The following is a 13,121-nucleotide window of genomic DNA, read 5'->3' on the forward strand; positions in this document are numbered from 1 at the left end:
TTAAAAAACTGAGACATTATAATAAAATCAGAGAATATTTAGGACTGAACAAAATAAAAGATACTATATAGCATTACTTATGGGATATAACACAATTGATACTTAGAGGCAAGTTTATAGTTTTATTTTTTCCTTTTAAATTTTTATTAATATTTTAGAAAGAAAGACAGAGAAACATTATTTGTTTTTCCACCTATTTATGCATTAATTGGTTGCATCTTGTATGTGTCCTAACAGGAGATTAAACCTGCAACCTTGGTGTATTGGATGATGCTCTAACCAACTGTGTACCCAGATAGGGCTGGAAATTTTACAGTTTTAAATGCTTGCATCAGAAAAAATATAGAACACTAATGAGCTTAGTTTTAACTTATGACTGTACAAGGAAAAAACCAATATAACTTAAAAGTATTGATCAAATGGAAATTATAATAAATGGAAAACAAAAGCATAATAAAATATATAAACCTGAAAGTTTGTTCTTTGAAAAAACTCCACTGAGATACCACTTCACACTGGTCAGAATGGCCATCATTAATAAATCAACAGACAACAAGTGCCAGCGAGGAGAAAAGGGAACCCTAGTGCACGGTTGGTGGGAATGCAGACTGGTGCAGCCACTGTGACAACAGTATGGACTTTTCTCAAAAAACTAAAAATGGAACTGCCTTTTGGCCTGGCAATTGCACTGCTGGGATTATACCCTAAGGATCCTGAAACACCAATCCAAAGGAATTCATGTTCATAGCAGCACAGTTTACAATAGCTAAGTGCTGGAAGGAACCTAAGTGCCCATCAGTAAATGAGTGGATCAAAATACTGTGGTACATTTACACAATGGAATATTATGCAGCAGAAAGAACGAAGGAGCTTCTGCCCTTCATGACAGCATGGATGGAACTGGAGAGCATTATGCTAAATGAAATAAGCCAGGCGGCAAAAGACAAATATTATATGATGTCATCTATAAGTGGAACCTAATCAACAAAACAAGCAGATGAGCGAAATAGAACCAGAGACTTGGAAATAAAGAACAAAATGACAGTGGTGAGAGGGGAGAGGGGGGGAGGATAATGGGGGAAGAAGGGGTAGGGGCAAGGAAAAGAACATGAATAGAGGACTCAAGGGCACAGACAGTGGAGGAGCGGGGGGGACAGTGTAGGGGTGAGCAATGGGGAAAAAGGCAGGATAACTGTAGCTGAACAACAGTAAATTAAAAACTAAAAAGACTCCACTGGCCAAACTGATCAAGAAAAAACCCACAAAAATAATTCAGGAATAAGTAAACATTACTGCAGGGTATGTAAACATTCAAAGAATAATGAACATTATTCCAGTGTTGAAGAGTTATTAAAATTGGAAAAATTTCCTCAAATACAATTTACCATAATTAATACAAAAACAGATAATCATAACTGTACAACAGTGAAAACAATTGATTCGCATTTAAAAACGTCTTCTCTCTCTACACACACACAGCCCAAATGGAACATTAATCCAGATGGTTTGCCAATGAAGTTCATATGACATTCAAGAAATAAATTATTCCAAGTCCATACAAACTAATATAGGAAATAGAAAAGGTCTCATCTTGTTTGTAGAGATGACTATCTCCTAAACAAAATATTGGTAAATGAATCACACAGTGTATCAAGAAGATAATAGATAAGTAAGCTGGCATTCTTCCAACTACAAGTTCTGCAAGCCTGGTTTTACATGAAAAAACTAAGTTGTAATTTATCATATCAGTAAATAAAAGAAGGATATGTTATCATCTCAATAAAAGGAGGAAAAATCTTTTGATCAAATTTAGAATTCATTTACTATAATATTTATAATAAACTAAAAGTTGATAAAGTTCATCTTTAAGAAATACATGCTATCAACAGGTGACTGAATAAACATATTGTGCTGTGTCCATAGAATGGAATGTAGCCAGCAATAAAAAGGAATGAACTATTGATAACCCAACAACATGGGTAGATCTCAAATAATTATGTTTAGAGAGAAGGAAGACAGAAAGTACATACTTATGATTTCATTTATTTAAATTTTCAGTAAATACAAGCTACACAATCTGTAGTGACAAAAAGTAGAGTAGTAGTTGTCGGGGAGGCGCCTGCGAACAGAGGCAAAAGGGCACAAGGAAACTTTTGGGAGTTAGGGTTGATATGTTTATTATCTTGATTGTGGTGATGGTTTCAAAATGTATCGAATTGCACACTTCAAATATGTGCATCTTATTATACTTTAGTTATACCTTATTAAAGCAGTTAAAAAAGAGAAATATATACATTTTAGTGAACTCATTAAGAGTTAATGGAAAAATATTGAAATTATCTCCTTTGAGATTATGAATATGACAAATGCAGGCTACTATTTCCTTTTTACATTGTACTAGAAGTTCTATCCAGCACATTAAAATAATAAATAAGTTTGTAAATCTATGGCGTACACATCTTTTGTTTGAATTAGCAAGATAATTTAGCAAGGTGGATAGATATAAAATCACTGTACAAAAATCAACATATTTATCTATTTATAATTTTTTTAATTTGAAAATATTTAAAAAGAAAACACAATTTACAACAGCCTAAATGATATAAAGCATTTAAGGAATAAAATCTACAAAAAACATACATGACTTTTATGGAGAGAATTTAAAAATTTCATGGCAACATATTGAAAGAGCCCTAAGTAAATGGCATACCATATATTTATGGACTAATATACTTGATGTCATAAAGACATAAATTCTAGCAAAATTAATGTATAGGTTAACAGCAATTCCAATAAAAATTATAATATAACTTTCTTTGTGATGCTTTATAAGCTGATTCTAAAATTTAATTGAAAAATCAAAAGCCCAGAAAAGCCCAGATATTAGTCAAAGACACAAAATTTTGGTCAAAAACACAAAACTTAGGTGAATAAACTTTCTTGCCAGATATCAAGAGTTAATACAAACAGAATAATTAAGACAATATGATACTAGCAAATGGGCTAAGGGAGAATAATAGAATTAAACAGAGAGCCTTTAAACACACCCTCATGTATAGAAATTTGGTTTATGGCCCAGTAGTCATCACAGGGCACCAAGGAAAACACAAATTTTTCCACAATGATTCTGGAACTATACCCACATAGTACTGTGATGAAATTAGACCTCAAATTTCAGGCCATATGCAGACATGTATTCCAAGTTGATCGAAGACCTAAGTGTGCAAGGCAACTTTTAGAAGATAATGTTGGAGATGATCTGTGTGATCTTATTGTAGGGACATATTTCTTTAAAAAGAAGCAAAAGTACCAACTAAAAAAATTCTGATTTCAATGCAATTTGGAACTTTCATTCATAAAAACACCCCCTAAAGAATGTGAAAATACAAGCCTTTGACTGAGAGAAGATATTTAGCACAAAGAGCTAAAAATAGATTTTTGTAGTTTTACATTTTGTTACTTTATGCATTTGGAATACATAAAAATACATACAAATCAGAATGAAAAAGGCAAACAACCTGGTACAGAAATTAACAAAAGTCTTAAATAGGTACAGAAGCAAACTTGGTCTGAAAAAAAATGAAAAGATGCCCAATCTCATTAGTTTCAAGGAAATGCAAATTAAAACCATAAAATGAAACACTATTTTACAGCCAGCAAACAGGAGAAAATTAGGAGGTCATCAAAAATTTTGGTAAGTCTCTGGAGCAACCATAACATTTAAATACTGCAAGAGCAGTATACATTTGTACAAGCACTTTGGAGTATCGTTGGGCATTATCTAGTAAAGTTGATGATATACATATCCTATAAGCCAACCAGTCTGCTTGTAGGTATATATTCTAGAGAAATTCTTGTACCAGAAGAAAGATCAAAAAGTCGTGAAAGTGGTAATTTTTATATTAGCAAAAACCCAAAACAAAACAGAACAAAAAAACACTGAAGCAGTACAAATGCCCATTAAAATTAGCCCAGATAAATACACTGTGATTTAATCATACAAAAGGCCAATGTATTTGTATACTTAGGACAATTGAAAAGAATGAGCTGCACCTACAAGCGATAGCTTAAAAGTATCTCATAAATGTAATGCTAAACGAGAAAAGCAAGTCACATAACACTGCAGATGAATGCAAAAAATCCATGTTCCAAAGTATGCACAACTAGGCAATATGTACTGTTCAGGTATGTAAATTGTATGGTAAAAGTACAAAGAAATAAAGGGAATGATAAACATGGATTTCAGGAGAGTAGTTACCTTTGGAGGGAGAAAAGGAGGGGCTCCAAAGATCCTGATAATGCTCTATTTCTTTACTTGGATGGTGAATATTTAGGTCTTAATTTTACTGTGATTCTTTATACCATGAATACTTATAAATGTTCTTTTGCATCTAGTCAATATTTTAAAAAGTATTTTTTAAGAGATGGACTGAAGACCAAGTTTCTAATCCCTGTTTCAGTGCTCATCATGGTGCTTTATGTACATGGTCACTGGCTTTTCTCTATTTTATGTAAAAAGGAGCGATAAATCACATGCACATATACTGACATTATTGTCATTGTATGATAGTGCCTGTCAGTTCTCAATCCCCCAGCTAATTTACCATGCCTTCCAAATGCAAACCTTTTATTACTTTATGAACCAAGTTTCTCTGTTTTCCTTGAGAATGAAAAGCATTAATTAAAACTGGAGTTATGAAAAAGCACCCTGTGATACAGTGGGAAAAAGACTCTTCTGAAAAATCTGAATGAGCTGCTGATGGGACAGTAGTGTAATGGTTAGAGGTGCAGGCTTGAAAGTCTGATGTATGAGTTTTAATTCTGCTCCACTGTGTACTAAATGACCTTGGCATGTTATTTAATTCTGCTCCGCTGTGTACTAAATGACCTTGGCATGATTCTTCATAATGCAGGCTGTTGTGAGGATTGTGTGATTGGTTTTGGGACAGCATTTATTTGGATGCCTAGTAGAACTTAGTATCAGACAATTGATAGCTCTTTATATTATTATTATTTTAATTATTATGTTTAACATGTAGATTTTACTTTTATGTAATATTTGTTATAGTTTTATAAAAATAACTGTATTATACCGGTTAGCATATAGACCTATGGGAAGTAAAATTATACTTTTAAATGAGCTTTTATTACGTGTGAAACTTCTAGCTTTCGTATGCTTCAGAGAGCATTTTGTTATTTTCTGAGTAGGAAGTCAAATGAATAGACCTCATTTCCCATCATCGCCATGCATTTACCACCTGACCTGACCTTTCATAATCTCATTTTTCTCACCTGAAATATGATAATGATGACGATGATGGAGCTGACACTTTCCCTTAATATTTCACTGGGTTTTTGTGAATCGGCAATAGGATAAAATAGAAGAAAACTTATTGACTAAATATGTTACTATTATTATTATATTCTAAAAAACATTTTTGGTACATTCTCTGTGGTTTTCCAGGAACAAAAAGGCAAGTGCTCCAGTTTTCAATGTGTGTGATTATGTTTTCATGACCTCTGGTCATTACCGTTGAAGCTGCATAAAAGTGGTTGTATAAAATGTCACATAGCAACATGTCCCATCTGCTTAGCAACAGAAGGAGAAGTAACCAAACATTAAAACAGAAAACCTATAGAAAACTAGAGTAAAAAAAGCCACCAACCCTAAAACCTACCGAATATTTTTTCCTTAAAAAGCAAAACCAAACCCTGATATTATAACCTGGAAGAAATTATAGCAAGCTCCCTAACAGCATTGAATTCATATTTGTTATGAACCTCGTCGTGTTATTCCCTTAAGTGGCAAAACTTTAAAGTGTCACAGTAATCTAGATGACTTCCGTAGCCCCTGCGTGATCGATGTGAGGTAAGAGGAATAAAACACCCTCTAGGAGAAAAATTCTCCTGTGTGGCAAATGACTTCCCAGAACATCAGGGAACAATTTAGTGCTCTGTAAGAAACGATTTATTAAATGGTGTTGAAAAGAGTTCATTTACCTCATAGCAGCAAATAGTTTGCTACAAGAGCATTGCTCACTCACCTTGGATACTTTGGAGTAAATTCATTACAGGCTTACCCGTCTTGGGGCTAAAGGAACAGTTTGCTGCTGCTGTGGTGATGGGTTAATTATACTATATAATTTCTGTATTAGTCTGTTTTCTAGCTGATGGGCCACTGTTATTAACAAATTTTCCACCTCTTTTGATATGGATTAAGGAGTTTCAAAGCATTTAAAGGTATTCTTCAGTTAGTACTTTTTTCATTGGCTCTAAAACACCATTTGCTGTAAGGTGTACCGTTACATCATGGACCAAGACAGAAAAATAAAATGCTGTTAATTTAACCCTGACACAATGTGTACATATTATTTAAGATTTTTTATTTCATATAGTTCAAAGACCTTTTTAGACTTATTCAGACATAGATGTTTTAATCACACGTTACTCTTATACTTTCATGAATAGGAAAATAGAAGTAAAATATATAAAATAGAAGTAAAATAAGGGATTCCTAAAACAGTTTTCAATTCTGAGTTTGACACTTCTGAGCTATTTTCCAACTGAGTCATTTATATCCAGGTTTTCCTGCAAAATGTTTTTCTCTGTGCATCAAGAGCACTGGTCAATCAGTATATTTTCAAGACTATTTCACTATTGTCACTGGTATTAAGATTTTTAATTCCTTAGATACCATCTTCTCATCTTTTTAATGGAAATGGTGCATTCTTTGCAGGGGTTTTGTAGATAAGATTTTGGATTTAGAGGATCTGAGGGCCTGACATATAGTAGTTGTTTAAAAAATTATAGGAGTTAAAATTATTATTATTATTATCATATAGGCAATAAGTGGACTCTTAGAGAATTTTTCTTCTGAAAACAATGAGAGAAAAAGCTGGTCTAGATGAGGGTCACAGGTTAACTCATCCTAAATAAAACCAAGTCATTCTTATAGGGCCAAAAATAGATTTTGAGGGTTTTCTTTTAAAGTTGGTTTTCTTGGGGCAAAATAAACGTCCAGGTGTTTGTCATGTGAATTTGTCATTTAGGTGCGGCTAGACAGTGTCGTGTCATTCTTAAGGGATCGTGGCTCCGGTAGGAATTAAGCAGGACTGACTTCCAGTTTTAAATGTGGAGGCCATCAGTGATGGCAAAAATCACCAATGCTTTAGGGACCATCCACCCTATGCGGATACAAGCAGAGTGGGAATTTTACAATCATCCTGTCTAATCTTCTTGAATCCAAGGCACATAGTATCTTTAACCAGTGAGCCAACTAAAGCCTAGAGAGGTGAAGAAACTTGTCCTGGGCCCATATTCAGACGGTGGCAGAACTAGGTTGGACTGGGGTCTTTTGATGCAGGGCTGGGGCTGGCCCTCACTCTCTGCACTTTGTCAAATCTTATTGGTCCCTCTTTTTTAACAGTTAATTTTAGGTCATTGCCCATAATCTGTTTCATACTGTTAGGCTGGCATTTGTTGGAGGTTAAGTCATGACTAAAGCGTTTCAGTACTAGCCCTGCCTGCATGTTGTTTAACTTCAATGAAATAAGTGTTAGTCCATTGTCAAAATGTCTGGCGTCTGGCAATCCATATTTTTCAAATAATAAACATGGAGCTATTGGCTTTACAGCAGAATTTAAAATCCAGACCAAGAGAAGTCTGCTGCCGTCAGACTGTCCTTGGAGCTGCCCTGCACAATCAGTAAGTAGTGTGTATGTATGTGTGAGTATACACACATACAGCCTCACACACACACACACCAAAAATGAAACCTACCATTTGCACTTAGAAACTTATTGTGAATGCTTTCATATGTTAATGATTTTTCTAAGCATGCTTTAATGGCAACATAAAATTTTATTTAATGAATATCCTTAAGTAAGCCTTTATGTGAAGCCTTTTATATGTATTTATAATTATGATTACATTTACTGAACATTATTATTGCTTTGTAAACACCCTAACATGTTTCTAAAGGTATTTAGTATATCGTATTATATTCGCTTTAAGAGAAATTGTAAATTATTTACATGAGAGACCTGCTTCCCAACAACCTTGCCAATGGTGAATTTTATCCTTTTTATGCATTATTAATTCTACTACAGAAAATGGAAGTTTATTGTTTAATGTGCATTTCATTCACTATAAATGATGTTTATATTTTTATATATGATATGTGTATTTTGTCTATACATTTTCTACTCATGATTTTTGCCCACTTTTCAATGGATATATTCATTTAATTATTGATCGTGAAAGCTTTTTGTAAATTAAGGATTTGCAATGTATATTGTAGTTTTCTAGTTTGTTATTTATTTGCTTTTTAATCATATTTATGTTGCTCTTGGAGTTCCTCTATTCTCCTTCTTAAGTTTCGGTGTGTAAAATTAAGCAAGAACTTCAGATTATATTCTCATAGAAATAATTGTCTTTGACAGGTTCCACTGAGTATTATAAATTAAATATACTAGTATAATCTCTAAAATCAAAATCAGTTCAAGGACACTAATCCAAAGCTTTCTAGGTAGAATTTTTTTTTTCTGTAGCATATGCATTATTGTCAATGTAATATGATGATAGTTTTCTGAAATGACATTGTGATTCAAAATAATCCTGTTGCGGCATATGCATTGCTTCTAGGTTGTGGCTGCTGAACTTTCCTTATGCAATTTTATCTATTGGTCATGCTTTTCCTCCGGTCTTTATTCAATTTAAAACACAACTCAATCTGGTATTCCTGATATTTAATAATATTCTATACTGCACCTAGTGTAGTATCTTACCCATAATGCTCTCAGCTTGTGAATGACTAATTCAGAGACCATTAGGTGGAAAAAGAGAAAAAATCTTTTGTTTTTAGTTTTAAATAAAAACAATCTAAATTATGAAAATATAAACCTGGTGATATGTCTGGGGTGTATTGATGGATTAAAGCTCTAAATAAATTTTAAATTGGGATTATTATTCAGATCAAGACAATGAAACATGCTGAGATTGAGTGACTAGTTCAAAACTGCATAATTTAGTCTCATTTTGTAAACAAAGTTTTTAGCAGGTTGGAGGGCAGATTTGACCAACGATGTGACTCAAAGAATGATAGCCACAAACATGTGCCTTGCAGACCTCCCACTATAGTGGGCAAAACTGACTCACAGCCCCAGCTGCTGGGCTCTGAAATCCATGTTTGTGCTGAGACTATCTTTCCCACTAACCTCCCCCAGGTTGAGTGCTGCAGAGAGACCAAGGCTGGCCCATTCCTATGAGACTCAGAGCTCCACTGGGGGGTAACTTTGGTTCTAGAACTCCCCTATCAAGAAGCCTTGCCCACCTTTCCTTAGACCACAGGGCAATCCTTTTTCTCTTCTCTTGGGGTTGGACATGTAGCCTGGTCTGATGGCTCTTCCCATCTTCCTCTGCTCTTGCCCCATTTTCTCTCATGGGCATTTCTTTCCCCTGATAAAATCCTTGCATGCTTAATCCTATTTGGCATCTGCTTCCTACAGGCCATAGACTAACACAGCAATTGCTGGCCGATTTTCTTATTTATTAAAAGTTCTAGAGATTTTATTTCTGTTTCAAAAATACTCTAAGATTCTTATTAAAGACTTCCTTCACCAGTAAATGGCAACAGGGTACATGCACATAAAAACATACATGCAATTTTAGCAGTTGTGTGGGAACTTTGGAAACCATTTGCAGGCCCTCCAATGTTCGTCACACACTAGGTCACGTATTCCCTCAATACACTCTGAAGACACTGATAGTCATCATTGATAAGCGCCAATTATGCATTAAGGACTTTTTTTTTACCCGTATAATGCAGGCTGCATATCTGCTCATACCCTGTGGTGATATTCAAATTATTTAACAGTTAATCTAAACAACCACAAGCCTCTACAACATGTACCAGTTCCCACTCTGTTCATTGTCATTATCTTCCTCCCATGAAATCAACAATAACTCTCAACTTATACATCTTTCTAAATTTTCATCAAGAAATATTTAATAAGTTTTACTAAATGTCAACAGGGTATGTGGCCTTGGGTAGGGGAAAACATCAGAAACCGCCCCCCACGAAAATTAAAGACAAGAAAACTAGCAGTAAATAGTTCCTCTTAAGAGTTAAATGCAAGCATGTCTTGCATGGTTTAAGTTTGAGCAGTAGTTTGCAAACCCCTATTCTCGAAATAGCCAACAAAAGGTTTTCGAGGCAACCATTTTTAATTGGTTCAATCCTCATTCATATCTTTTCAAACACCCTAACAATTTGTGTTGAACTGCATGTCTACCTTACTGTGTTCCAACTCTTTGGTTCACTTCGTCTGTTGTCTTTCCCATATGGTTCAAAAAAGCACTATGCATAATGCTTTTCTCTAGCATGCCCTTTGATTCCCAACATTTTTCTGAGGGCCTTAGCTCTATAACCATTACCTGATCATGGTGCTTTCATCTAGGATTAGGTTTTGCACTTCTATTGATCTTCCTCTATGGGGTTGAATGTAGTAAATGAACCTCCTAGCTCCCAACAAATTTGCATGTAATTGCCTGTCCAGTCTTGCACTCTGAATACTGGGCTGGAAGAATACACTAGCATTAACAGCCAAAAATATTTTTCTTTCAAAGGCTCTGCTTCTTTGTAAGAGTGGCGTTATGGGAAGACTCTGAAAGCTTTCTCAAGATTTGAGAAAATGCTGAGGTTGGGGGATGTCCGGAAATTATTTCCATGCTATCTAAATCATTATAACCTCTCATGCACTTTTCGAGTAAGTCTAGACCTGGCATTAGTCTCTTTTTGACCACTGGCGTATATTAACCTACGTTTATATATCCCCAAAGAGAACTGAAATACTTTAATTGTCCTTTCTCACAACTTTCGTTTCTTAAGACTGGTTTTACTGCAGAGTGATAAAAATTTTAGTCTTGAACTGTGACTTTGATGGATTTAATGATCAATGACATTTGAAGTGTTATTGTTGAATACTTTTGAGTCAAAAGTTTTTTTATTTGAAGTCAGACTACTGTTATAGTTAATGTGTTACATGCATCTTCAAACTCATCTTCTGATCTGTCATAATGGATTAGATGGGGAATTTTTTAAGACAACATAAAATTTACTGCATAGAGATGTCTGATTTTTATACTCCGATCACACTAACACTCAGAACTGCCTAGTGTCAAGGTTTGATTTCTTTTTTAAGTTTAATCTTTATTGTATTTTTTTCCATTACCACTCAGTCCTCTTTTACCCTCCTCCCCCCAGTATTCACCACTCTGTTGTCCATGCCCATGAGTCCTTTTTCCTTTTTGCTCAATCCCTCTGTGCTCTAGCTCCACCCCCCACCACTAGCTGTCATCTGCTCTCATCTATGAATCTGTCTCTGTTTTGTTTGTTAGTTGAGTTTGCTCACTCAATTTTTTTTGAAATGATGACTCCATCATTACTTATGTGGTAATCTCCTCATTGACTGTCTCCTCCATACGATCATTTTATATAGCACATACTCTATTTGCTTTAAAAAATTAATGATTGATTTAGAAAAAATGAAAGGAAATAAGGTTTAATCTTCTCTGTAGTTATGGGAGACCCACTGAGGGGGTCTCATATTTAGGGTCTTGGGAATTCTCCCTTTGAAGTAAACTTTCTGGCTCCTTTTTGGGGAACCCAGGAGCTCTGCATACTGATGCAGTACTGGCATGTGCCTGGGAGAGTGGTCAAAGCTGCTCTCCTTGTTCGTCCTGTTCAATCTGGTGAGACGACAAAGTCAGCAGGCTAGAGGCATGGCTTGGAATGATCAAGATGAATTATTTTGGAGAAGGTGTTGTTTGTCAGGAAACATTGAAAGGATTTTTTAATTGCACTAATAAATGATGAAGTTGAAGCTTATTAGCACTGACAGGAATCCAGCTGAGTCTTTAGTAACATCGTAACTTTTTATACCATCCCTGTGGAAGTGGCAACACTAGTGTTAATTTGAGTTGAATTCCTAAGCATCCTACTTTGGACTAGTTCAAAATGCAAAGTATTAACATCATGTAATAAAATTTTATTAGATATGAAAATAGATATATTTAAATTCATTTAGAATGAAGATTTGAGAAATAGAACAATTTCTGTTGTTTTAGACTGTATCATTATGCCAAGAATTATTTGTGTTATTGAAATTCTATTGTTCATGGTAAGAGGAAAGCAGTCAATGATTATAACACTCCCCGACACTGGGCTAAGTGCTGTGTGTGTTAATTTATTGGGTTTTATAAAAATAGTGAGAATATAAGGTATGGAATATTTTAAGGTGAAGAAACTGAGTTTAGGGAGAATAAGGGACCCATTCAAAGGATGTTCTCTGCCTGTGAACACAGTCATCTGACACAATCTTTCTGACTTGCATAATACTCAAGTCTGTGCCACGTTGGCGTTATGTGGCACTGAAACCACGCAGCACAGCAGGTGGATTACGAACTGGGGGTTCTGTGCTCTGGTTCTACCACTGATCTCACTGTGCCCATGAAATAGTTATGCTTTTGTTTAAAGCAAACAGACTGTAATTAAACTAATATAGGCTAAAAGGAGTCACACTTTTAAGATATAGCATTTATCTTTCCATACCATATGTGACATATATGCTCCTTCCAGTTTTCTGATGTTTACATGATAAACCAAGTTTAAAATAAAGTAAAAACAAAACAGTTTACATACATATAAAAATAATATAGATTCTAGTCAACAGAATATAATATTTAAAAAATAACTATGAAAGCAGCTTACTTTATGGTGCAAGATATTATATGGATAGATTTGGGGAATTTTGGAGATATAGTATCTTCGTATTTCTAGATTAGATTGAAAATAGCAATGAACATTTAAAATTCTCAGAAGTTTTGCATGTACTTTGAATCAATGCTCTTCTAATTGGTAGAAGTCTGATTCAGTAAATCTCATCTGGGACCAGAAATTTGTTTTTTATTTTATCATAAAGCTTTCTAAGGTATAATTGACAAATAAAACGATAAGACATTTAAAGTGTACAATGCAATGATTTGATACATATATATATCAAAAAGATTCCCCCTATGGGGTCAATTAAAAGATCTATCACCCACAAATTTACCCTCCCCTA

Source organism: Desmodus rotundus, chromosome 3, assembly GCF_022682495.2.
Source record: "Desmodus rotundus isolate HL8 chromosome 3, HLdesRot8A.1, whole genome shotgun sequence".
Lineage (NCBI taxonomy): Eukaryota > Metazoa > Chordata > Mammalia > Chiroptera > Phyllostomidae > Desmodus > Desmodus rotundus.